General features: G+C 45.5%; 1 long non-coding RNA gene across 5 annotated transcripts in view; it reads right to left on the reverse strand.

The window, feature by feature from the left end:
• Window positions 1–27,213, reverse strand: part of LOC148518124 (uncharacterized) — a 134,394-nt gene that overhangs the window by 30,278 nt on the left and 76,903 nt on the right. The window contains exons 4-5 of one of the 5 annotated variants that reach the window (XR_015879220.1): window positions 11,379–11,685; window positions 10,497–10,622 (exon numbers count right to left, since the gene is read on the reverse strand). The exons of the other annotated variants lie outside the window; for them this stretch is intronic. This is a non-coding gene — a long non-coding RNA (uncharacterized LOC148518124). Of the gene's footprint in view, window positions 1–10,496; window positions 10,623–11,378; window positions 11,686–27,213 lie in introns of those variants that run through there. 5 annotated transcript variants of the gene reach the window in all.

The following is a 27,213-nucleotide window of genomic DNA, read 5'->3' on the forward strand; positions in this document are numbered from 1 at the left end:
AACAGCGTAAAAATCCATAACATTGACACAGATCGGGCAGTTATGCAGCTTGTAAGACAAGTCTGACCTGCCTCAAACACAGCGGCTCTCATGACACGCTGAGAGCTCTCATGCTTCAAAAGAAATCACAATGGCTAATTTATGCATGCCGACAAAACTGCAGGTAAACCGTCAGGCACGCCTGTGTTTTTCTAACCACCACACCTTACCTCCCCCAAATGCTGACTACCTGTCACTCACTTTGCGAGTGTATCCTCTGTGCGAGCGTAATCGCAGTACAATCACTGTGTGTATTCAGGGCCTGATTCAGAGCCGGACGCTCTGAACGAGCGCCCACTCTGAATCAGGGCGTGGTTTTTTTTTTTTTGGAGCGTCCTCCTGGACGCTCGCATAGCTGTGGGTTACCACCCACAGTTTATGTGAGCGTCCATGATGATGGTCGCGATAGTCAAGACCATCGCAACCAACGGGCTTGCGACGAGACCCTGCGGTAGGGTCTCGGTGACCGCAAGCCCTGGAGTGATTTTGGCTCTATCAGAGCCAAAATCACTCCCACTGACATCACTAGTGATGTCAGTGGGGCCGGCCCCAGACGGTAGGCGTTCCCATGGGAACGCCTCCGTCTGGCTGCCACGCCCCTGGCACGCCCACCAAAGGGGGCGTGCTGTCACTCACCATCGATAGCACGCCCCCTTTGGTGCAAGACCCAGAGTGACAGCTTGGCTGTCGCTATCCAGGTCTCGCGCATGCGCACTAGGGCACCATCGACCCGCTTGCGAGCGCTCACGAGCGGGTCTGAATCAGGCCCTCAGTGCGGAATTTGCACATCCACAATGGCTAACAATCGTTCCATCTGCATAAATAGATCTTACATAAATCGCAGAATCAGGCCATTGAAGGGTATATACATATACCTTATCCATCAAGGGCAGAGACAGGACTGTGATTGAAGCTTAGCTGAGCAAAAACAAATGCTGAGCTGCATCCCAAAGAAGACATTTCTTTCTGGTTTAAAAAAAATCTATTAATTAAACTTTATAATATATATTTCCAGGGAAGATTATGTGTGTTTGAGGTGCAGTGCATATCTGCCAGGATGTGTCAAATACTGTAGTTACCGGGTATTTTCGCACCGACAGCAACACCCAAAAATAATAAGATTTGAACAGAAACATTTTTTTCTGTTTAAAAAATTCAATTCTCTTAAGGGGGCAGTGTATAGAAGTACTGTTTATATAGATCAGGCACTTCAAACATGCGGCCCGCGGGCCGCGTGTGGCTCGAATAAATATTTTGTGAGGCCCAACAGTGTGGGCCCACATATATATAATATGCAGCTCACACCCCTGCCACGATCGGAGCTCAGCTCCAATCGGGCAGTGTTTACTTTATTTAAAGCTGGCAATGCTGGTCTATAATGCGATTAGAAGCCTCTGATCGCTTCAGAGATGACCGTTCCCAGTGATGCAGTGCTGCGAGGAGCCTGCGCCTGCCACTCTGGATCTAATTATATCCGGTCAGCGGCAGCATCTTCACGGGACGGTGGGAGTAAAGACGGCGTGGACTGAAGCGGTGCCCAGTGGCCATCGTGAAGAAAGGTAAGTACTGCACAGGTGAGTGGGGCCTGTTCTATACTGGGAGGGGGCACAGCATAAGGGGCACAACATAAGGGTCTCTGCATAAGAAACATTACTGGGGGCTCTGCATAAGGGGCATTACTGGGGGCTCTGCATAAGGGGAACTACTAAGGACATTACTGGGGGCACTGCATAAGGGCCATTACTGGGGGCTCTGCATAAGGGGCATTACTGGAGGCACAAAATAAGGGGCATTACTGAGGCACAGCATAAGGGGCACTACAAGGGATATTACTGGGGCTCTGCATAAGGGGCATTATTGGGGGCTCTGCATAAGGGGCACTACTGGGGCACTACTAGGGGCATTACTGGGGGCTCTGCATAAGGGGCATTACTGGGGCACTACTAAGGACATTACTGGGGACTCTGCATAAGGGTCATTACTGGGGGCTCTGCATAAGGGGCACTACTAAGGGCATTACTGGGGGCACTGCATAAGGGGTACAACTAGGGACATTACTGGGGGCACATCATAAGGGGCATTACTGGGGCTCTGCATAATGGGCCCTACTAGGGCACTGCATAAGGGGCATTGCATAATGGGCACAAATTCAGGGGGCATTGCATAAGGGGCACTACAGAGGGCACTGCATTGGTTTTTATTAATAATAAAACTTAAAATTGTATATAAAACTTTTTTGTTGTTGCCTCCCACACACTCTTAAGACCTTGAATATTCGGCCCGGTTGGTATTTTGAGTTGACATGGCTGATATAGATACTAATTGAATCTTAATGTTGCTTGCATATTATATAAATATTATATATTATATTACGTTTCTGAAGGTCAGGTGCTTTGAGTAATGCAATATAAGAATACAGCATATTATGGGTGTCTGAATGCTCTTTGCTATGTTACAACCATTTGCCTTCCGGTCAGGTCGTTTAAGCAATGGTTGATTCTCAAATAGTCTCAATATTAGGACGTGTCAGGTGAACCTTTGTATAGCCCGATCCATGGAGCCACCAGACTACTATAGTAATATATCTATCCTATGCTAGTAAAACCTTGCCACTTGAGTGCTTAGCTAAGCCAGAGAACAGCACGAAGGTCTCTTTCTCTGCATAGTAGCAAATAACATATGTGTTGATTTGCTGATACCTCATCCAATGACTAGTGGACTGTGCAAGTATTCAGCCCTGGCTATGTTGTGTTTAATATGACAGTGACTTAATGAGAAGGTCTTTGTGTGCTTGGGGGTGTGGGATACGGAACAGGGACCTTGAGGTGAGCGTGCAGGCTTTCTCCATGCTGTGGGATGTGAATGCTGCCCTGTGCTATGGGCCTGGTATCCAGCTGTCATTTCTCTTTTTCAACTGTGGTTTCCTGTTCCTCTTCCATCATTACTGACATATGGGGAACAGACACCGGCAGAGAAAGGGAGAACAAGATACGTTATTGCAATTATGTAAAGAAGTTAACTATTCTGTGTAGCACATATGAGCTACAATTCATTTATGTTCCCATACACTTATACTGCAGCATTTAAATTAAATAATAATAATAATAATAATAATAAAAAAAACTGGTATTATGATAGCTGAAAATTGGTAGAATTGCCCATCACTTCTATATCATTTCTTTCAGTTATCATAAGACCAGTTGTTGTTGTTGTTTTTTGTTATGAGTTGAACTTCTGTACACCATGCACACCAATGATGCACGTGCATACTGTACATTCCTATACAAGTTCTGCCACATCTTACACTTGCAACTCCTTACACATAGAGAAGTGGAATGGGGGATGGAACAGAATGTAGATCGAGGTAGATTTACTCTTCTGGATGCTCGGCCATAAACCTTTCGGATATACTAGCAGTTATACCTATACAGATGTGTAGCATGGGCTGTTTCCAATAGCTAAAATATTCAGAGAGATAGAGAAAGTGCTGGTAGATTGTAAAAATATATAATAATTTATTTCAAAAAAACAAAACTAAAATAAATAAATATTTAAATGAATAAATAAATGCCACTGACAATGAATGCTAAAAATAAACCACTGATTCCGCTGTATGGAACAAAAGAAGTGTACACATGTCATTCAAATGAAATAGTTACTGTTTGTAACAACTGCTGCAAATGGAAAGTTGTTTTGCAAAGACATACAAATGTCGCTATTCCCACTTATTCCACAGTGTATCTTTGGAACTTAGGGCCTGATTTAGAGCCGCTCGTAAGCAGCCGCTCATTCGCTCCGAGCTATGTTCGCACATCTGCGTATGCGTATGGGTCGTAATGCGTATGCGCCAACCAGTCATTGCGGTCGGAAATTGAGTGCTCGCAAAATAGCGAGTGCCTGCTCAATTGAGTGACAGGATGAGGCGTTTGTGGGTGGTAACAGAGGAAGGTGCTTGAAAACGGGGAGTGGTGATCCGAACGCAGGCGTGCAAAACGGTCAAAATGGGCGTTTTAAGGGTGTGCATAATTAACAAAGCAGCGTCATCGACCACGTCACTTGGTTGTTTCTTAGCCTGAACTGTTCGCATGATTGCGGTAGGAAAATCATACCACAAGCACTGCAAGCAGTTCAGACGCCTTTCTATGTACTCGATTAATCAAATAAATAGCGGAGATGAAGTAGGATGCGAGCGGCCAGGGGGCGTCTTTACAAAATAGCGAGCGCATGTTTCATTCGCTCACTCAGACATAGAGGCGTCAACAGACCGCAAAGAGCAAGCGCTCAATTTAAATAGCCGGCCCCTTTTTCTGAAAGAGCGAGCGCAAATAGCGTCCGGCTCTGAATCAGGCCCTTAGTTGTTAATTAATTGGTAATAGGCCTCTCTGTGCAACAAATATGAATCAATTATGGTTTATAGGTAATTGAAAGTGGTGTGGATTAACAGATAGACAATACAAAGGTCGACAGTGACTAGATAGACACAAGATGTTAGACAGTCAATAGGTCAACTGGGACAAAAGGTTGACAGGGACAAAAGGTGGACACACAAAGCTAGTTTGTACAAGGGGCTTCAAATTCCATTTTTTCCTCCCAGTATTCAAAGGTGTGACTTGCTAATTTGTACATTATTATTAAAATAATCTTCCACCATTCTGTTGATGCTTACTGTATCATATTGAGTCTCAGTCAGGGTGTCAATAATTGTGGACAATTATTTTAAGTCTGACCAGATGTCATAATGTTTCACTCTGTTGTGCTGAGTTGACTCCTCATCATCACCAGTATCTCTTGTGGAAAAGATATTTTTTTCCTGGCAGCAGCATTAGCAGGAGAAACTGAAGCAGGAGATATCATCGTGTCATGTGCCATTTGAGCTGTCAACTTGCTCGCCAGGAGCTCTTTGCATCTCTTAAGATCTGTGTCAGTTGGAAAGAAAGACCATACATTTGACTTAAACCTAGGCTCAAGCATGGTTGCCAATATGTACTGATCCAAATGCAAGATGTTGCAAAGCTTTTGTTCCTTGTGAAGCAAAAAAAGAGTACTTGATCTACAAGTCCATCATACTGAACGGAATTGCTTTGTTTAATCTCCTCCTTCAGATTATCTAGCTGCTTTGCCAGTAGTTTCATTAAGAGCATGACCTGACTCAGACTGACAGTGTCTGAACTCACCTCATTGGTTACAATTTCAAATGGTTGCATTAGCTTGCATAAAATGGATAGTATTCTCCACTGTGCTAAACTAAGGTAACATGCCCCACTCCCTTTTTTATTGGCTTGATATGTAAGATTGGATGGCTTGTTGCTGTTCTTCCAGTCACTGAAGCCTATCAAGAGTGGAATTCCACCTGGTTACTACCTTTTGCTTCAGTTGGTGGCATTGCAAATGATACTGTTGTTGCAGCCACAGCAATCTTCTCTATGTGGTTGCTGAATGTCCTACATGCACCTATCAGTTTTTAAGGAATTCTGGACCTCATTCAGGGGCGGTCGTAGTGGCCGCACGGTCGTACGCATCCGATATTTTTCTTTCTGCGCCTGTGCACGGCTAGCTGTGCGCATGTGCGTACAAGCTCTACCGATGCAAAATACTGTCGGTCGTAGGGCTTCCGAACCGGAAGTGGCTTGCGAAAGCTGATTGACAGGAAAGTCCATTTGTGGGTGTATACGGGGGTGGTGGTCTGCAAATGGAGGCGTGCTTCAGCGTTCCCAGGCATTTTAGGGGAGTCCATAAATTATCTGCTTCATACGACCATGAATTTCGGAAGCATGACAACGTCACTCTATGAACAGGATGATCGTCCAGGGTAAGGTAGGCAAGGAGCGTCCATAAGCTACATCAGTACAATCGTTAATCCGATATTACTTGTGATGTTTCTAATTGGAACCTCACAAACCAAGCAGCTAAGAATCATGCATTGTAACTATTAACACTGCTAATTACCTTGTAAATAATTTCACTTGCGTGTGCATTAGGGAATTCTTTAAACAACTCTTTATTTGTGGTTTTTTAACTAATTTCTTTCTGTCCTTTTTTAAAACATATAGCATTGTGTTTTGCGTAGCAGCCTTTTCAGATACCATACTTTATAAACCATGTATACATTGATATAGTCAAATATGGACATTTTGAAATTACCATTTAGTTTATTTTTTGTAATTAGCCATAAATCATAATAATTTTTCATATTGTTATGCCAACATTTGCACAAAATATAAACAAACAATCAAAAATATAAAAATTTTGTTTGTTATAAAAAAAATGTGAAATTATAAAAGAGCTTCAGACATTGGTGACAAGAAATATGGGGACTGGACATGAGGTGTGGGAGGAGATATCCAGGGCTACTTGCATCGTTTTGGCCGGCTCAGAGGAAGAGGAAAGCTATGGACAGCCGACTGGCGTGTAACACGCCGACTGGCCTGGCCAGAGGTAGATGGTATTTCCTCTGGCCTAGGCATAGGGCTCTCCATACTTGCGGGGGTGGCTGTTGGGCTGCCAGAGGTGGTGGTCCTGGGAGGAAGGGAGTCTCGCTCCATCATGGCAGGTGGGTTTGCCTGCTCCTGGGTATTGGCCCAACGATCCATGGCCCCAGCAATGGTCTCCAGGGCCACCACCACCCTCACCAGAGTGGTCTCCATCCTCAGGAGAACACATCTGTTCTCCTGAGGAGTCTCCATCTGTGCTGGACCCAGACCTGACCTCAGGAGCAGGCACTACCTCCTCAGAGTCTGGAAATAAAAATATAAAAATTAGTTTTTGAAATTTTTTTAAACGCATACACGTTTTAGCTTTATACGTTTTTGAAACAATAAATATTTACATTCTTGAACATGTGGAGCGTTGAAGTCGGCCATAGTGGACACGCCGACTATCTCCTCTTCCGTCACACATCCCTGAGCCAACATCTCTAATCTCGTCAAGGTCAGCTCCTCAGGGATGGGACCACCATCTGTCCCCGCAGCATGGTCCACCCTACTCCGTAGCTTCCTCTTGAGCTGGTATTTAAAAATCAGTCCATCTGACAATGTTAATTGTCATTTTTTCAGGGTTAGTTTATTATATTATTATCTAGCTTTTGACTTCAGTACACTCACAATATCATTTCCTTGCCTTTTTGTTTTTACGACTTTCATGGTTCTGTGGGTTGTCCCCACAGCATTAACAGCCTTGGATATCTCCTCCCAAATCCTCTCTTTGGCTCCAGCCCCCATATTTCTTGGGGCATGTACAAGGTTATCCATTGTCATGGTCACCAATGTCTCAAGCTCTAGACTCAAAAACGGAGGATTTCTGAGCCTTGGCCTGCTGGGCCCCGCCTCCTCCTCCTCTCGTGGTGGTACTGGATTCACAGCACCTACAATAAGTTGTTGTTATTTATTTCCAAATATTGCATTTTTGGAACATATGAACTGTTATTGACAATTTTTAAAAATGTGTTTCAAACTTACGTGCCTCATTTTGCCTCTGGCCACCATGCTCCTCGCTTGCCATTTTTAAAACTTGTGAGAGAGCATGAAGACTAGTTCTTGTGAAGACTATTGATAGATGTGATCGCATCTCTGGATTGGTTACCCGTGCATCCCAATTTGCCTACGTACAATGCACACCTTGCCTGCATTATTCAATCATTGCGTGGGTTGTGCGGGATGTGAGCGCATCTCTGGATTGGTTACCCATGCATCCCTATTTGCCTACGTACAATGCACACCTTGCCTGCATTATTCAATATTTGTGTTATTTGTGCTCTTATTTAAGGCAAAGCCAACTGGTCCCTTACTTGTGGGTTGTAGTTGGAGTTATTTTTGTGGCTGTAACGGATTTGGAGTGTTTACAGTGTTTGGAGTTGTTTGAGTGGTGATTGTGTGTGTTGTTTGAGTGGTGCTTGTGTGTGTTGTTTGAGTGGTGCTTGTGTTTTTTGTGTTTGTTTTTTTTTGGTGTGTGGTTTTTTTTTTTGGTGGTTTTTTTTTTTGGTGTGTGTTTGTTTATTTATTTATTTTGTAAAAAAAAAAAACACTAAAAAAAACGGTTACTTTGTGTGCTTTGGTGGCTGTGTATTTTGTTGTGGAAAATAACAACGTTGTTTGCAGACTCCAGTAAGTGTTTCAGCCTACTGCAAGCATATTTCCTTATTTTTAAAAAAAATTAAATTTTACGAACATTCTTTCAACAATTATATTCATGTTTTATATTTTTGTTTTAGGCATTTAACAGGACAGTTTGTAGTGGATCCAGGTAAGTGTCTATTTATTTAATCCTAAAAGTTTGTCGATTTTAAATCTAAAGAGTTTTATGCTGAGTTTTTAGATTTTACAAATGTTTTAGGCTGTTTTTTTACAAATTAAACAGTGATTTTGTCATTTAATTATATTGCACAATTTCAAAGTTAAGGATTGTTTTACCAATAATAGTAGTAATATACTTGTGTCTGACTTATTCTTTTTTTACTTTTAAAAAAAACACCAATTATTCAGAACACAAACAACACCTGTAGGGGTTCCAGAAGATGGCACAGGCCAACCCTGTAAGAATATGCACCATTATTACTAAGCTAAGTATTTTTTAACAATTTTTTAAAAAACATTCTCACCACAACTAATTTTTTTCAATGAAAACTTTACAGAGCAATGTTGGCCAGCTAATAGTGGCCATGTTGCCCCCCACCAACCTTCCTCAGCCTTCTCCTGGGCGTAGGCATAGGAGGCATGCAAGGGCCAAGATATATAGAACACGTGTCACCCTTTTTGGAATGCCTGATGTTGTGGTTTTAACCACTTATCGCCTGCCTCCAAATATTATCCTAGACACTCTTTCATTAATAAAGAATGATCTAGAAAGTCAGATTCACATTCCTACAGCAATCACACCACTTACACAGTTGTTGGCGGTGTTACATTTCTGCACCTCAGGGTCCTTCCAAACCACTGTGGGGCTGGTGGGTGGCCTCTCCCAGCCCTCATTTTCACGGATCCTGAGGCGTGTGCTAGATGCATTCTTCAATCATATAGCACATTTTATTAGTATGCCTTTTTGATACGGAAGCCCTTGATGTGGTAAAGCAGAAGTTTTTTGAGATTGCAGGCTTTCCACATGTCATAGGGGTAGTGGATGGCACTCACATAGCACTTCAGCCCCCTGCATGCAGGGAACAAATCTATAGGAACCGAAAACATTTCCATTCGCTAAATGTAATGGTGCTATGTGATGCCTCCCTCCAGATCCTCTCCCTGAATGCCAAATTTCTGGGCTGTAGCCATGATGCGTACGTGATCTAGCATTCAGGGATTTGGCCTAAATTAACCACACTGCAAGCTGGTGATGCATGGCTTCTTGGTAAGTATAAATCCAGTATGTAGCTATAGTAATAGTGTAAACATGGTTTCATAAAAAATTTGTAGAACTTATGGTGTCCCATTTCCAACAGGTGACAGTGGATATCCTTGCATGCCCTGGCTGCTGACTCCTTATTTGAATCCCACACCAGGGCCACAAACTCAATATAATGCCGCACTTACTGCCACCAGGTAGGTGGTGGAGCGCTGTATTGTCCTTTTAAAAGGCCGGTTCCGGTGTCTCCATCACTCTGGTGGTGCACTCATGTACTCGCCGGATATGGTTTCTTGCATTGTGGTCCTGTGTGGGATTTTACACAACATTGCAATAAGGAGTCGAGTACCCATGCAGCCAGAGGATGCCTTGCCAGAGGATGGCCCCCCGGAGGAAGGTATTGTGATGCTGTCGGGGGGGCCAGATGCGATTATGTGGTTTCCAGATTTTTTAAGTATTAATTTTTATGTTAAGTTTGGATTTTACACTTAGAGCAAATGTATTTTAAGGTGAAACTAATTCTTTTTTTTTTTTTTTTAAACCAAAAAAACACTTTCCTAAACTGAAAAACAATTGGAACCCATTGGCAATACCCTGTACTGTTTTTGGACAACTAACATAATTTATCCGGATATACCACCACATGTTTAGTTAATTTTGTTGAATTTTGTGATCTTTTTCAAAAACATTTGAAATATTATGTTGGAGTTTACCTTTTGTTGTTTATGTCTGACTAAGCAAGATATTTACTGTAAAAAACACCTGAGGCCATTTTATTTGTGTTATTCTATTATGAAATGCTTTTTACAATTAAAAGCATGTTGGCAACATGTTTGTTTTTGAATACATTTTTTTTTTTAAAAAGGTATGGTGTACATTGTTTTGGAAACCCATTTTGAGGTGGATAATGTAGGGCAACCCAAAAAAAACACAGCAAAACATTACTGCAAATGTTCTTAAGGTTAAAAAACACATTTTAGAATTAGTTACACTATGAGAAGGCACACAGCTTTGTTAGCAAACTATTTGAAATGCAGAATTACACCATTTAATTTGTTTAAAAAAAGAAGAAAAATGTTTTTTTAACACAAACTTTACTTTAACTTAAAACATTTAGAAATGTGCGAATGTACAAAAAAACTAAAAGCGCTGCAGACTCCCCACAATTCGCTGTAGGCAGCAGTAGGCCTCCAAAAGATGATCACTTGCTCTAGTGAGCTCCTCTCTGATGCCTCCAAGTATGCTTGTTATATCTGTGGACATAAAAATGTATTTGTAGGTTAAAAACATCTAAAAACTGACCCACATTTTAACAGTAAACATTATTCAATATCACAAACAGTGGGTGGACACAATGATGTTAGGGTGTGTTATAAAGTTTACTCCACACAACTTTATTAATATGTTGAAACATTTAATATCTGAAAACACTGGGACACCCTAACTATGTGGCATAATAAAAAAACCCTAGGATGATTTGAAATCAACTGGGAGGTGTATTCCTAAATCATGATGGTCATAGCATTAAAACACACTGCACGTATTCACTTCTAGAATGTTCTTTATAATCCAAAAGTACAATGTGTTTGTTTGCTGTGGCTAACATCACTTTTCCAAATGAAGTTACATCTTAGTACTTTTTAAACACAGTGTTCACAACATTAACAAGGTTAGTCTGGTTCCTATCACCTTCCCAAGTCCTGTGACATGTTTTTTTTTTTTTTTAAATACAAATAAAAAAATTTAAACTTTTACACAAATTATAAGCATTTAAAAAAAACCAAAAGGCAAAAATTTTTGCCCACCCAAAAAAAAATATAGTGCACAGCCACAAAACATAACCACAAAATATTGAGTAACATGATTACTGTGCACTGATTATGACACCCATACTGTGATAATGAAAACAAACACACACCCAAAAAAAGTAACGGCTAAAAACACAACATGGATAACAACACCACAAAAAAAAAAAAAATTGTTAAAAATTTCAAATGACAAAAACATACCATCAGAGCCTGCCGGGGCAGCTACCGCTGGAGATGGTGGAAGGGTGGGAGGGCAAAATGGGTGGAAATTTTCCGAGGGCTATTTGTGGTTAGGCCTCAGGTTCGGGAGGGGTGAGTTGGGATGAGTGGGCAGGGCAGCAAGGATTACTAGGGGAGTATTGGAAGAGGGAATGAGGGTTACTGGGGGAGTATGGCGGTGGGGAGGGAGGGCTGGGTCGAGCAGATGGGGAAGGTGAGGGTGAGGGCTGCAGGTAGGGCCCTGCATTGCGGGCAATTCTGGGGGCCCTTCTCCGTCTCCGCTGTTGGTCTAAAATAAAAAAAAAAGGATAACATCTTAGTTTAGTTTGCACTTTCTGCTACACAATACAAGTACACTTTACATATTCTGGACAATAGGGACAACATACATGAGTGTTTGTTTACATTTAGGAAAAGAATTGGAAAAGGTACAGACATTTTTAAGGGTCCTCAAATTTAATAATTTATACAAATGCATACTTACGTCGACGTATTAGCGCCCACAAATTGACCAAAAGGACTGGTGACCGGCGGCGCAAATCCGACCACCGCCTCTCAAGTTGGGCAATATTGCAGCGAAAACCCACACGCCGAAGGGCACTCCTCACCTCCGCATAGGCCACATGCTTTAAGCGGTTGGTAATGGGAGGCTCAGCGTTGGTTAGGCGCCTGTCAAGGATATTGACCATGATGCTCAATTCACGACGGGTAAAGGCCACGGCTCTCATGATGGCAATGGCAGTTTTTACAGAAAACATGAAATATACATGGGGTAAAAGGAAGATGATTGGCTAAAATATTTACTCAGTTTCATAAAATAAAAAACTATTGGACAATCCATTAATCATGTGACACCAAAAAAAGGACAGATTTGATTGGTTAAAACACGCACTGTGCAATTGCAAACCTAAGAGTGCAAATGATCCTAACGCAAAATGCAAATGCATTTTTAAACACAAATATCAATAGTACATTCAAAGATAATAAACATTACTTTGTATTCGAAACAAACTAAATACACGATAACGGGGAAACCAAAAAAAAAAAAGTGATCAATAAAGTTTATTGACAAACTAAAAAAAGCTGGATAAAAAGAACAGCAAGAGTTAAACACTCATAATTAGATAATTGACAACAAGCTAATAACAAGCTGTTCGATAGTCCATGTAAACATGACATGTGACCATCAATACAATACATACGGCCGCAACCATCACAACATAATTAGCATACAGCGACTGACAGCGCCTGACTACGATTGCCTCGATCGTTCGATCATATAAGTTGGTAGCTAGAGGAGGTGCAGTGCTCACATGACATGTGACCATCAATACAATACATACGGCCGCAATCATCACAACATAATTAGCATACAGCGACTGACAGCGCCTGACTACGATTGTCTTGATCGTTCGATCATATCAGTCGGTAGCTAGAGGAGGTGCAGTGCTAACGAATGGGCGTCACTTTGTTTACGATCGACCAGCCGTACGATCGCTTCCATTTTGGATTTTGCGGTCGTAGCCCGTAAGACCGTGCGGCCGCTACGACCGCCTCTGAATGAGGTCTTCTGAATTACCAAGTTTTTTGTATGTGCAAAGTTGTAATGCTAGTACAATTTTAATTACGTTATTGAAAATGACAAATCCTGAGGAGAGTTCTAGCAGGGTAAGCCATTTTGCTATCACATACCCAAGTTTTTCCAACAAATTGACACTGGTATGCTTCTCAGTAAAGCCGATGTTACAGAGAGTAGACTGTCTTTAAATGAGCTGGCGTTGTGTGTTAGATACTTCTGCTGCTAAATATGATAAACCCAACCAGAGGGCTGTCACAGTCATGTAATCTTTAGTTTGACCAGTACCACTTGTCCACATATCTGTAGTTAAGTGGATAGTCAGTACAAGGGCATTTTCTAGACAAAGAATAACTTTTGCTAGCTAGCCGGTCCAGGTGAGGAATTACTGTTCTGGTACAATGGAATCAAGATGAAATTTGTTAGGGGATACACATGACCTCAAATAATTGTCTAAAACCAAATGCATTGATGACGGATATTAGATGCAGATTTAATACTAAAATAGATGTCGTTGCTTCAGTGATCTGCTGTGCAACAGGATGGCAGCTGTCATACTTAGTTCCTCTTGCAAAGGTTCACAGTCAATTGTTTGAAACTACAGTACTTGGTGTGTATCACACATTTACTAACAGACAATTTTTATTTGATTTGTAAGTATTGGTAAATGTGTGTTAGCCCCAGAAACGCATCAATGTTGATCGATTTTAAATCAATCAAAATCTATTAAAATCAACCTTTAGTAAATATACCCCCTAGTCTCCTTGGTCCTCTTCTGTGATGACGATTCATCCCCAGCAGCAGCAGCCCCAGCATGCAAGGATTCTTCTTGGGAATCCTGGATAGGGGAGAAATCAGTTATCCTTTGCAAATTGGATGCAGGAGGACCACCTCTGATCATCATTTATGAGGAGGCTGATGATGAAGGTGTAGGTGGTGGTGATTGCTTGTGCTTAGATCTATCCATGCTGCTGGTAGCTAATGCTGGACTGCTTATTATTATTTTACAGGATTTTTCAGATTTTGCTAAATAATTTGCATGAACTCGCTGCACATGATGTAACAGGATGGAGGTGCCTAGATGATTAACGTCTCTACTTTTACTTACTTTGGCCTCAGAAATGGCACAATGGGCCTGATTCAGACCCACTCGCGAGCGGCTGTCCGCTCGCAAATGGGTCGATGGTCTGCACTGAGCATGCGCACGATGGAGGGAGCTCCGTCGTGCGCATGCGCCAGACGCGACGAGCGAAGGACTTTCCTTCGCTCGTTGTGTCTGATCAAAGGGGGCGTGCTGTCGATGTTGATTGACAGCACGCCCCCTTTGGTGGGCATGCCGGGGGCATGCCTCCCTGACGGGGGCGTTCCCAAGGGAACGCCTCCCGTCAGAAGCCGGCCCACTGACATCACTAGTGATGTCAGTGGGAGTGATTTTGGCTCTCATAGAGCCAAAATCACTCCATGCCTTGCGGTTGAAAACCTCAACCGCAGGCTCCGGCTCGCAGTTTCGATGGTCGCGATGGTCACGACCATCGCGGCCATCAAACTGCACGCTCGTATAGGCTGTGGGTGGTGACCCACAGCTATACGAGCATCCAGGAGGACGCTCCATAATTATGGAGGGCGGCCCTCATTCAGAGCATGCGCTCTGCTCAGAGCGTACGGCTCTGAATGAGGGCCAATGTCTTGTAAAATTTTGCTAGAATTTTGGGAAAAATTATTCCACATGGAAGAAGTGGCTTTTGCACAGGCATGACAGTGTCCTTCTTATCACTGGCAAGCACCACTGCCACTGGTGACTGACTTACTTAGACACAACATCCTTCTCCTGAATTTTATCAACTTCTTCTTGTCCAAACACATTCATCATCAATATCATCATTAGCATCAGATATACAAATATCCACCTAATCCTGTTGCACTTCCAATAGCATCCTCAATTTCTGCAAAATAATAGACCTGCTTTAGGCTAGCGAGTTTAGCCTGAGCAGCAGTGTGTATAGCATAGGCTTTCTGGGACTTCTAGTCATCCTGTAAAAGACAATATTAGCTTAGATCTATAATTTTACACAAACCTGCTTCCACAGACCAGGGATGAGGGGGATAGACCAGGGCTTCAGCCCCGGTCTGGGGTACCCTGGAGAGGGGAACCCCTTTATTGGGGGGGTCCCAATATCTTCAGGGCTCCCTAGCCTAGACTGACTATTATGGTGTGCTGAATGCTGTGGCCAGGGGAATGGGTATGAAATACCGACCCCCCTAACCCTCCTTAGGGGTGCCTAACCCTAACTTCCCCCAAGTGCCTAACCCTAATCCCCCCTCTAAGTGCCTAACCCTAACCACCCCCTTCCCCGCTGCCTAAACCTAAGTCCCCCGGGGGGGCGCCTAACCCTAAGTCCCCCGGGGGGTGCCTAACCCTAACCCTCCCTCCCCCTAGCCTAACCCTCCCTCCCCCTAGCCTAACCCTAACCCCCCCGGGGGGGTGCCTAACCCTAAGTCCCCCACGGGGGTGCCTAACCCTAACCCTCCCTCCCCCTAGCCTAACCCTAACCCTCCCGGGGGGTGCCTAGCCCTAAGTCCCCCCCGAGAGCCCTAACCCTCCCCCCCCCGCGGCTGTCCGCTCGCGGCGCCCGGCATCATTACTATCGGGATGCCAGGCGATGGTCTCCCGGCATCGGGGAAATGCGGGCGTCTACATCTAGATGCCCGCCATTTCACCCTTGCCGGGATATGACAGTCGGGAAGCCGGCTGCCGGTATTTAGGCAGTCGGCTTCCCGATTGCTTCCCGTGGCCAGGGGACCCCATGAAGTGTGTCCCGTGGCTGTGGCATTACAACCCAGCTAGTTAGAGCCCGGTGCTGGTTGTGGGTAATACGGGGGACTCCTATTCAATTCATCCCCTGTATTTCGACAACCAGGACCAGCTCACAGAGCCTGGTGCTGGTTGATGAAAATACGGGGCACTCCTAAATTTTTTTCCCCTGTATTTTCCTAACTAGGACTGACTCACAAAGCCCAGTGCTGGTTGTGCTTTTTGGGGAGACCCCACATAATTTTTTTCTGTTTTTTTTTCAAACTTTCCTACACTTTTTACACACAGAAGCTTGCACGGATCTTAATGATCTGTGCCGTCTTCTGCTAAACTTGCACCTTGCAATGAAACTCGCATCACAAGTTGTGAGGTTTCACACAGATAAACTCGCATTTACAGTCATTTCTGTCATGCTCGCATACTACAGTACGCAAGCAACTACATAGTGTAACTTTAAGTACAAACTCACCTCAAACTTGCTGCGAACTGATGCGAGTTCATAGTGGCAAATATACTCGGACTCCTTTACATTTCCCCCTATATGTTGCTACAAAGAGTTTATGTGTGTGTGCCCATAAGTTTGATTGAGAGTGTTGTATAAAATCTTTTAAAGGGACACTAGTGCTTAGGTAAAATATTTAATGAATATAAAATCAAAACAAAACAAAAGGTTTCCCACAAAAAAACGAATTAAAAACAAATAGCAGCAAAAACAAGGTATACAGTACATGAAGATATAGTAGCAAAAATCGATGTAGCTGTATAGGCTAATACAATATGCACTGAGTCGCTGGAACAAGGTACTTCATATATGCTTCAGTTCCATAAAGAAAAAAGCAATGCCTACCGTAAAACGTAGGTGAGTGTCTACAAAGGTGAGGAAACAGGGGTCCGGATAGCACCCTGGTCCAGACACTCACAAGCTTAATGGATGTGATCCTGCAGACTAGCGCCGACGCGTTTCGAACTGGAAGCTCTTTATTAAGGCTGTATGCAGGTCACCATGAGTCCTCCTTTTAAAGTGTGTTCTAATTTCGCAGCCGGAAGTTACCACCCACAGCTTATGCGAGCATCCATGATGATGGTCGTGATGGTCAAGACCATCGCGGCCATCGGGCTTGCGACGGAGACCCTGCGGTAGGGTCTCGCTGCCGCAAGCCCTGGAGTGATTTTGGCCAAAATCACTCCCACTGACATCACTAGTGATGACATCACTAGTGATGTCAGTGGGGCCGGCTTCAGACGGTAGGCGTTCCCATGGGAATGCCTCCATCTGGCAGCCACGCCCCCGGCACACCCACCAAAGGGGGCGTGCTGTCAATCAACATCGACAGCACGCCCCCTTTGGTGCGAGACCCGGAGCGACGGAGAGCCCATCGCTATACGGGTCTTGCGCATGCGCACGACGGAGCTCCCTCCATCGTGCGCATACGCAGTGGGGCAACATCGACCCGCTTGCGAACGTCCTGTGCTCGCGAGCGCGTCTGAATGACCCCCTCTGTCCTTTGATGTCAATACTGACTTATTTACAAAGTTTCATACATACTAGCAATGGACATACTGTTTGAAACTAACATTTTCCATACAGAATAAACATGGATACATGAATACAACATACAGTTTGCACAATCCCATGTTCTGAGATCAGATAACGTGCATGATTGCAACAGTTGCATTGATCTAAACCACTTTATTTTTGTCAAAAGCTTTTGGGGGAGATGTACTAAGCCTTGGAGAGAGATAAAGTGGAGAGAGATAAAGGCCCTCATTCAGAGGCGGTCGGAGGATGCAAGCGGTCGCTCAGAAACTGGGCGGCCGCTTGCATCCTGACCGGCCGCCTCTGTTTTGGTCGTTAGGCTGTGGGTTTACACCCACAGCTCTAACGACCGCTAGGGTGATGGTCGCGATGGTCTATGACCATGGGAACGCCTCCATTTGGGCTGCCACCCCCCCGGCCCGCCTTCCAAATGGAAAGAGACCCGCTACGACCGGTGCTGTCGGTCGTAGCGGGTCTCACGCATGCGCACGAAGGAGCCGGCTCCCTCGTGCGCATGCGCACTGGACAAACATCGAGGCAGCCGTGCGGTCATAGACCGTACGGCCGCCTATGAATAAAGCCCAAAGTACCAACCTATCAGCTCCCAACTGTCACTGTTTGAAAAATGACAGTTGGGAGCTGATTGTTTGTTATTTTATCTTTCTCCACTTTACCTCTCTCTAAGGCAGGGATGGGGAACCTCAGGCCCCCGGAATCATTTGGTCTGGCCCTCAGAGCTTTTTTCTGCTAGCCTCATCTGGCTAGCAGCGTGCCTAGAATGGCACCCTGCTGCAAGAATCTATGCAGCAGGGCCACCTGGAGCGTCCTTATGATGCTTCAGACGGTCACAGCGCTGACCTTACAGCTCCCCGGAGCATCCTCAGTTTGCTCCGGGCATTGCTGTAATCACAGACGATTGTGGCTCCGACTCTGTGTGACATCACACAGAGGGGCGTGGCCTGTACCGGGTCCGCAAATAATGTTATATATATCAAAATGGCCCTTGGCAGAATAAAGGTTCCCTACCCCTGCTCTAAGGGGTCTATTTACTAAGCTTTGGATAGAGATAAAGTGAACGGAGATAAAGTACCAGCCAACCAGCTCCTAACTGTCATTTTCCAAACACAGCCTGTGACATGGCAGTTAGGAGCTGATTGGCTGGTACTTTATCTCCGTTCACTTTATCTCCATTCAAGGTTTAGTAAATAGACCCTTAAAGCCGCGTACACACTAGACGATATGTTCCATGAGCAATATCATCTAGTGTTTCCCCTGAACTGCTGCGCTCAATGTCGTTAACGATATCATTCAGTGCCGGCACCCTCCATCATCCTGAATATGCACAAGCTGACAATATCGTCAGGTTGGCCTGCATGTTCAGGTGATGAAAGATATCGCCAATGACCCACGGGAGCGCACATCGTTGGCCGTTTACCGCATACACACTGGACAATATTGGACGCAAAGAACGATAACGATATCGTTATTGTTCATATCGTCCAACTTATCGTCTAGTGTGTACGTGTCTTAAGGCTTAGTACATCTAATCCTTTGTCATTTACTCATCAGATTTATGGGGCTTGATTGAAAGGTAGATGCAGTTGCTGTATGTAAATAGGCTAGTGTGGCAGGAGGCATCTTGTGTAAATAGATGCCTCCCGCAAGCTTCTGTGATCCGATGCTGCATTGGAGGATGCAGCATCGGATATCTGCGAAAACTTTGCCCATCTGAGTAACCCTCAGGTTGCACTGGATGGTCTGTGCTTTCACTCTGCTGGGGCCAGGAAATCTGTGTCAGAAGACACAGGGCCTGATTCAGAGCCGGACGCTCTGACCAGAGCGCTCGCTCTGAATCAGGGCCCTCCTACCTAAACTTGGAGCGGCCTCTTGGACGCTCGCATAGCTGTGGGTTACCACCCAAAACTTATGTGAGCGTCCATGATGATGGTCACGATGGTCAAGACCATCGCGACCATCGGGCTTGCGATGAGACCCTGCTGTAGGGTCTCGGTGACCGCAAGCCCTGGAGTGATTTTGGCTCTATCAGAGCCAAAATCACTCCCACTGACATCACTAGTGATGTCAGTGGGGCCGGACCCAGATGGTAGGCGTTCCCATGGGAACACCTGTGTCTGGCAGCCACGCCCCCGGCACGCCCACCAAAGGGGGCGTGCTGTCAATCAACATCGACAGCACGCCCCCTTTGGTGCGAGACCTGGAGCGACGGCTTCCCCGTCGCTCCCCGGGTCTCGCGCATGCGCATGACGGAGCTTCCTCCGTCGTGTGCATGCGCACTAGGGCACCATTGACCCGCTTGTGAGCACTCAGCGCTCGCGAGCTGGTCTGAATCAGGCCCACGGGTCCAGGCCTCGATACACCTACAAATCGGGGACAACACGCCCCCCTTTTGTAAAATTCTCATCATTGCTGTCTCCGTCTTGCCCCCATACGGCGGAAACAAGTCAATCATGTTGAGACTTTGGGGCACTGCAAGAGATCTCGCAGAAGCAGACCTGCACATGCACAGATATCACCATTGCTGTTGTACGTAATCCATCAGGTTTGTGTACAACACTGCATCAGGCCCATGACCTGAATAAACATGTGTGTTGTGCGGTAAATTTGTGTGATGTGTGAGCTATCCATATCATTTATAGGTAGTCTGGTAGGATTTTCCCTCGTCAACCCCTGATAGACCTTGGGCCTGATTCAGCAGTGCACACTAGTACACTGCTGTATGCAGATTCCCGATGATCGGGAATCTGCATAGGCGCCTGACCTATCCTGAGCATGTGCATAAAGGGTCTGCGATCCCGCATGCAGACTTGCAGCAGACTGTCATTGATTGACAGTCTGTGTCTGCTGCCATTTGTGAGCGGGGAGGGGGCGTTGCACAACGCAGCTCGGATAAGTAATGCATGCAGGAGGCGTGATTATGAATTACCATAATTGCAAGGACGGAATTACAAAGCTACTTGTGTGCAGCTTTGTAATTTCATGCCCTGTTGATTTAGCCCCCTTGTCAAGATCTGCAACCCTGAAGAGAGACTATGGGGCAGATTCAATTAGCCGCGGGGTTGTCTCCACGACTAATTGTCATCCAAAATTCCCACGGCGCGGGTAAAAGCTACTAAATTATATAGCCTTTTCTCCGCGCCGTAAAATCGTGACTCACGCACGTAAACACATTGATTTTGTGTAAACTGCGGAATCATTGTGTTTTTTCCCCGCGCGCGAGGCAGAATAACATGGATTTTACCTTGCACCACCAGGTGCTGCGAAGTAAAGTCCGACTGCGGGGAATCACCCGCGGGGTCTCAGGGACTCCTGCAGGAGGAATTCCTGACAATTTAATAGGACCGGCGCGGCAATTAGCAGCGGGGACAACCCCGCGGCTAATTGAATCTGCCCGTATGAGTAGGATGGAGGTATAGCATTTGAGAATGTGAGAAAGTGGTGAGGGGAAACATGGAGATTTACAAACTTTCTCCATTCCAGGTGCGCTGAGGTATCTAGCTGTGCAGGATGGAATCGGTATGATATGCCTGCGGCTGAATAGCATGGTGCAGAATCCCGACCGAGGTAGGTAAGTGCCCTAACCTCCCACTTCCCCCCTAACCCTCCCTTGGTGGTGCCTAACCCTAACCTTTCCCCAGTGGTGGGCCTAACCATAACCCCCCCCATTCCCGCACCCTAAACCTAATGGTGGGTGCCTAACCCTAACCCTCCCTTGGGGGGGTGCCTAACCCTAATCTCCCCCCGTGGGTGGCTAAACCTAGCCCCCCCTTCCCCGGGGAGAGAGGCAGTTACTTACTCGTCCGGACGATTGGGATTCCAGCAGTTCGGGCTGCCGACGCCGGTATCCTATTCACCTTTGGAATATCTGCTTTTGGCATATTGCCGTGCGGCGGGATTCGGGCGTTGGTATATCGACGCCTGCCATCCCGTCCACCGGCAATATGACTGCATCCAGTGCAGGATACATTAGCAATATATTTGTGGTGTTACTCTATGTAAAATAAAGAGAGAAATCATAATTTAAAGCATATTTATTTCCACTTTCTGGTAATTGTTCCTAATAATCTGCTGAATGCTCCCTGAAAGTTAAAATATAAAAAAAATTAGTTCCCACTATGTTACCAAAAAGATGTACAATTTCTACAGGTTGTCCTGGCAGGAACAATCTTGGGTAAAATCAGAGCCGTAACAGAGCACAATTGCGCCCTGTGTTGGCCCCCGCCTCCGTCGCACTGCACGGACATGACTGCCAGCTTCGCTTAGGGCAGCGTTGACCGGGCATCTTTAGGATGCCTGACCATCTGCATATACTGTGCAGACTGCCCATCTGGAGTGTCCACAGGACGCTCCGTGGGTGCTGCAGCAGAAATCCTGGCTGCCGAGTGCCGTTCCAGGCACACTGTTAGCCGGGAGCAAGGTTCGTGGGGCGACTACAGCGCCGCCCAAAGAGCATCTGAGCTCTGCGTACAACTGTGAATGTGAAAATTGGTCTAGCCAAAGTATGGAAAAAATTATGGCAAAGCTTCTGGCTGATTAATAAGGCCGAAGGCTTACATACAATATGTGTCAGAGACAAGGCAAAGTTTATTGGACTGTGCAACACTGTATGGCGAAACAAAAACATAAACAACGGATTTGCTAAATGTTACCCTTTCCAACATTAACACCATGAGCTAAGGAGAAAGAATGCATGACGTTAGTAACAGGCACAGCTGTTATACTGTTATCCCTACTCATTAAAGCAACCTTGTGGCTTCTGGCTCTTATTGACTGGTAATTCAAGCTGCTGTTATTTTTACTAAGCATTCTGCCAAAAAGCAAAAGTACATGGGTAAAGGTGTACTTTTACTATCACTTACACTATTACTTTACTTTATTGCCGTCTCTAAATGGAGAATGTACATACAGTACACACTAGGTACTAAAATGCATTAGTACAATTATTTTGACTCTTTGGACAAACCTTATACCCTTTTGAAAGACAGTTCTAACTCAGGGCCTGATTCAGACCCACTCGCGAGCGCTGAGCACTCGCAAGCGGGTCGATGTTGGCCTAGTGCGCATGCGCACGACGGAGCCGGCTCCGTCATGCGCATGCGCGAGACCCGGATAGCGACGGGCAAACCGTCACTCCGGATCTCGCACCAAAGGGGGCGTGCTGTCGATGTTGAGTGACAGCATGCCCCCTTTGGTGGGCAGGCCTGGGGCGTGGCTGCCCAGACGGAGGCGTTCCCATGGGAACGCCTACCGTCTGGGGCCGGCCCTACTGACATCACAAGTGATGTCAGTGGGAGTGCTTTCGGCTCTGTTTGAGCCAAAAGCACTCCAGGGCTTGCGGCAACGAAACCCTACCACAAGGGTCTCGTCGCAAGCCCGATGGTCGCGATGGTCTTTACCATCGCGACCATCTTCCTGGCCGCTCGCTATAGCTGTGGGTGGTCACCCACAGATATGTGAGCGGCCAGGAGGCCGCTCTAAAAATCAAGAAGGACGGCCCTGATTCAGAGCGAGCGCTCTGTCAGAGCGTCTGGCTCTGAATCAGGGCCTCAGTCCAAAGACTGATCCAGTTATATTTAAAAGTCTAGTCTACCTGGAGTCGTACATTCTGCCAGGCTTATATGTCCCATCATAATAATGTTACCCTACCAGATAAAGTATTCTGTGCTTTGTAATGTGTAGAAATTATTTAATTACAGGAAAAACCTACTCTCAAAATAAGAACAATTTTATATTAATTTAAACATTTTCATTGTGCTTATGCTATGTTTATAGTTTTGGTGGCATTTCAGTCTTGTAAAGGTGTATCAATGAACAGGGGTGCCGAGAGGGGGGGGGAGCAGGTACAAATTACCCGGGCCCAGGCTTGCTGGAGGGGCCCAGCGGGGGCCCTGGTCTGGCACCACCCCCCCTCCCTCCTACATCACAGCAGCCCAGCACACGCTGCTGTGTGCTGGGCTGCAGTGGGAGACTGCTCGCAGCAGCTGGAGCAGTCTCCTATGCCTATGGGGGGAGCGATCATGCTGATCGTGACCTCCATTTGGCTGTGCGCCAGGCTGAGGGGCTCACAGTGCCCCGCTCCCAGTGAAGCGGCGCTGCTAAAATGTTTTTTTTTCCTAAGGGGACGTGGCCACGCCTCCCCTGATTAGGCCACGCCCCCTGTCACCCGGGCCCGCCGTGGCTCTTGGCTGCCCTGTCAATGAACCAAGGTGCCTGGAGAGAGCACCACCACTTCCGATACCAGATGGTACAGAAGCACATGGGCAGTGGCAGAACTTTGCCATGCAGGCAGTGCAGGTGTCACCAGTGGACAAAGGAGCTGTGGCCAGTGTACAAAGGACTAGAGGTTTCGGCGGTATCTGATCAGAATGTCGACACCAGACTGTTCTAAATGTCAACAGTCAGAACTATTCGACCCCTACACATTTTGTCCCATATTTTTTTAAATCAGGACCGCCTCAAAGGGCTGGTTATGCTTATGGGGGGGACCCATGTCGTTTATTTATAAATGTAACCCTTTCTTTGCTATTACAGTCAGAAACATGCATAGATCGCACTGATCGTGCTTCTCCCCAGCTCGGTTACCCACAGCTCCAGTTTGTAAATTAGAGGAGCTCTCTCCCCCTGTTTGCCTCCCTGGGGTGTTTGCTTCCCTCCCGTCTACCTCGCCCATCTTCCCTGTATGACTGCGGTGGCGAAGGACAGATCTGTTGGGAGAGTTTGAGACCTCGGGCCTACACAACTCCGGAAGCTGCGGGCTGTAGTGCGGGACCTCCATCGCGGCAGTGCGCGGAGGCGCCCGCAAGATTGCTGGACTTCACCTGAGCCCCAGGAGTGCTGATTGCCACCCACCCAGCGGCTACTTACCTGTGGGACCCCACAGCTAACATAGAGGATGGCTCCGGGTGCCCGTTTTCATGCCATCCCCGTCTGGCCGCCATCTTGGAGGGGAGACAGAGATTTCTGCTCACTGAGTTCTATTACTGCAGAGACACGGAGGTTCAACATAAAGGTACCCTGTCACCTACAAGCTTTTGGCCTGCCCAGATTGACATCAGCGGCCTTGGGACCTTCCCTTCCAACCCCTGGTGAGAGCTCCAGCTTTAAACTTCATAGTTAAAATCAATATTGTACAACAGCCCTTTTCCTACACGGAGGCTGCTCCCTCTCATACATGAGCTATATATGTTTTCTGTCACTGGAGCATTGATAATTATCCTACTACAGTTCATGCTCTTTATCTACCAAGTGCTTATGACCACCTGAGGAAGATCATAATATAGTGTCAGATTTGCAGGAAACTGTCTTTGGAGCTATAACACTCTCCCACAGCATGCTTCCCCTTTAGGGATGAAGACAGCCATGCAGTAATATTACGAGACTGTTTATCACATCACTACTAGGTGCCAAGTATATCTTGTCCCTTTCTTTAACATTTACTATTAGTATATCCGGAATTAAAATGCTCCCTAAACGTGGAGGGAAAATACAGCGATTACCATGTCCTGTACAATTTCCTAACTCATCTTTGGATAAACAGAAATCATCTACTTCTGCATCACTGAAGTTCGCCCCGACTCCTGTTGCTTCACTCTCTAAGGGATTCACGTCATCGGCCGACTTGGGACTGGACTTAGATACCTCAGCTCCTCTAGCTACCCAATCGATGTTCCAGATGTTTGCAGCATTCCACACTGATATCCTCACTGGAGTAGAATCCTCAGTGCAATCACTCAGAACAGAGCTTATAAATTTAGGCGGCCGTACAGATCATCTGGAGGCAGGGGCATTTCTAGAGAGGAGGGGGCCCGTGTTCAGTCTCCAACACGGGCCCCCTCCTCTCCGCCCGGCAGCGCACTGAGCTGTGTGCCGCCAGCGCCGCGGAGTTGTAGACTCTGGGCACTAGAGTGTGCCCAGATTCTATAATTAATGCACAGGTCACCATGAAAATGGCCGCGGCAGCCCCATTTTCCCTGTACTGCGCATGCGCAAATGACAGGAACATGGCCACCGCGGCCATTTTCCAGTCGTTTTACAGCACCGGACCCCCGTGCCGATGTGGGACCCCGGAGAGGTAAGTAATATTATGGGTGCCCCCATGGATCCAGGGGCCCGTGTTCCCCGCACACCCTGCACCCATTATAGATACGACCCTGTCTGGAGGGAAAGATGAGCGAATTAGTTTCCTCGCATAATGACCTCCTTACTGCTCATGCTGAGCTGCAAACTGAAGTATCAAACATCTGCAATAAAATGGCTGATCTAGAGGACAGATCGAGACGGAACAACGTCAAAATATGCGGCATCCCTGATTCAGTCGCTCCTGCAGAGCTACAAGAATATGTGACCAAACTATTCCAAAAACTTCTACCTTCGGCTTCAGTACAAGATTTACTCATAGACTGAGTTCATCTTCTGCCTAAACCAAGAGTGAGCACCAATAATTTCCCTAGAGACACGCTGATGAGAATCCACTTCTTTCATATTAAAGAACAGATTCTGAAAGCTGCCAGACAAGCAGAAGGATCTAACACCCTGGGAGGTCTACAGATATTTCCGGATCTATCGGCCCACACATTGGCCAATAGACGTTCATTTTATACTATCACGGCATGACTTCGGGACTACGAGATTCCCTACCATTGGGGATTCCCGGTTAAGCTGCTAGTTCATTACGTATCCTCTTCGAATGTTATTTCTTCAGTGGAGGCTGGTGTTAAACTCCTGGCAGAATGGGACATACCTATAACCACAGGCGCATCTAGATCTTCAAAAAACGCTGTACCCGATTGATCTTATGCATGTGAGATTATGAGTATTCTTTTGAAGTATTGATAGATACAGCTTCCCTGCTAAGATTAGTACCTTTTTAGGTCTGTTTAATTTTTCCTAATATTTGCACTAAGTAAGTTCAATATTTCATCTATTGGTTATATTCTATATTGCCTAAAAGAAAGGTTCAGGTAAATCCTATATTATAATTATTGTTTATATTTTATATTTTTTTGATACTGGTGTATCTGTTCTCTCTTACAAGATTATATGAGGCTCCCATTGTTATAGTTCACTAGCCGGCAGGGAAGATTCTCAATCCCAAGAAATAATCTTTTTCTAAACTAGCTGATTATTTTTACTTTAAGATGTAGTAATTATTCTAAGGTTATATAAGCTGAGATTCCTGAGTTATGTATAATAGATATCTTTCTCACATCCCAGCTTTGTTAATTTTTTATTATAGTTTCTAAGCAGCTGATGGGTGAGTGGCTTTCATGAGGGGCCACTTTCCGCGATGTTTTTTGTTTTGCCGTCATTTTTTCTCTGCGACAAACATTCTAGCCCCGATTTTTGTGCTATTTCAGTTCATTCCCTTTTAATGTATGTTCTCTTTGGGGTTGTTTTTTTAATTTTTTTTGTCCTTTCCCTGTTTGTCAATTTCTAGGAATCTAGATATGCTGTTACAGTCAGGTGCATAAATATAGGGACAGTGACAGAATTTTCATATTTTGGCCGCTATTCACCACCACAATGGCTTTGAAATGAAAAAAACAAGATGTGCTTTAACTACAGACTTTCAGATTTAATTTGAGGGTAATTACATCCAAATCAGGTGAACGGTGTAGGAATTACAACAGTTTCTATATGTGCCTCCCACTTTTTAAGGGACCAAAAGTAATGGGACTATCAACTCAAAAGCTATTTCATGGACAGGTGTGGGCTATTCCCTCGTTATTTCATTACAATTAAGCAGGTAAAAGGTCTGGAGTTGATTCTAGGTGTGACATTTGCATTTGGAATCAGTTGCTGTCGACTCTCAATATGAGATCCAAAGAGCTGTCACTATCAGTGAAGCAAGCCATCATTAGGCTGAAAAATCAAA

The sequence above is a fragment of the Taudactylus pleione genome, unplaced genomic scaffold (assembly GCF_031769625.1).
Source record: "Taudactylus pleione unplaced genomic scaffold, aTauple2 ptg000202l, whole genome shotgun sequence".
In the NCBI taxonomy this organism is placed as follows: domain Eukaryota; kingdom Metazoa; phylum Chordata; class Amphibia; order Anura; family Myobatrachidae; genus Taudactylus; species Taudactylus pleione.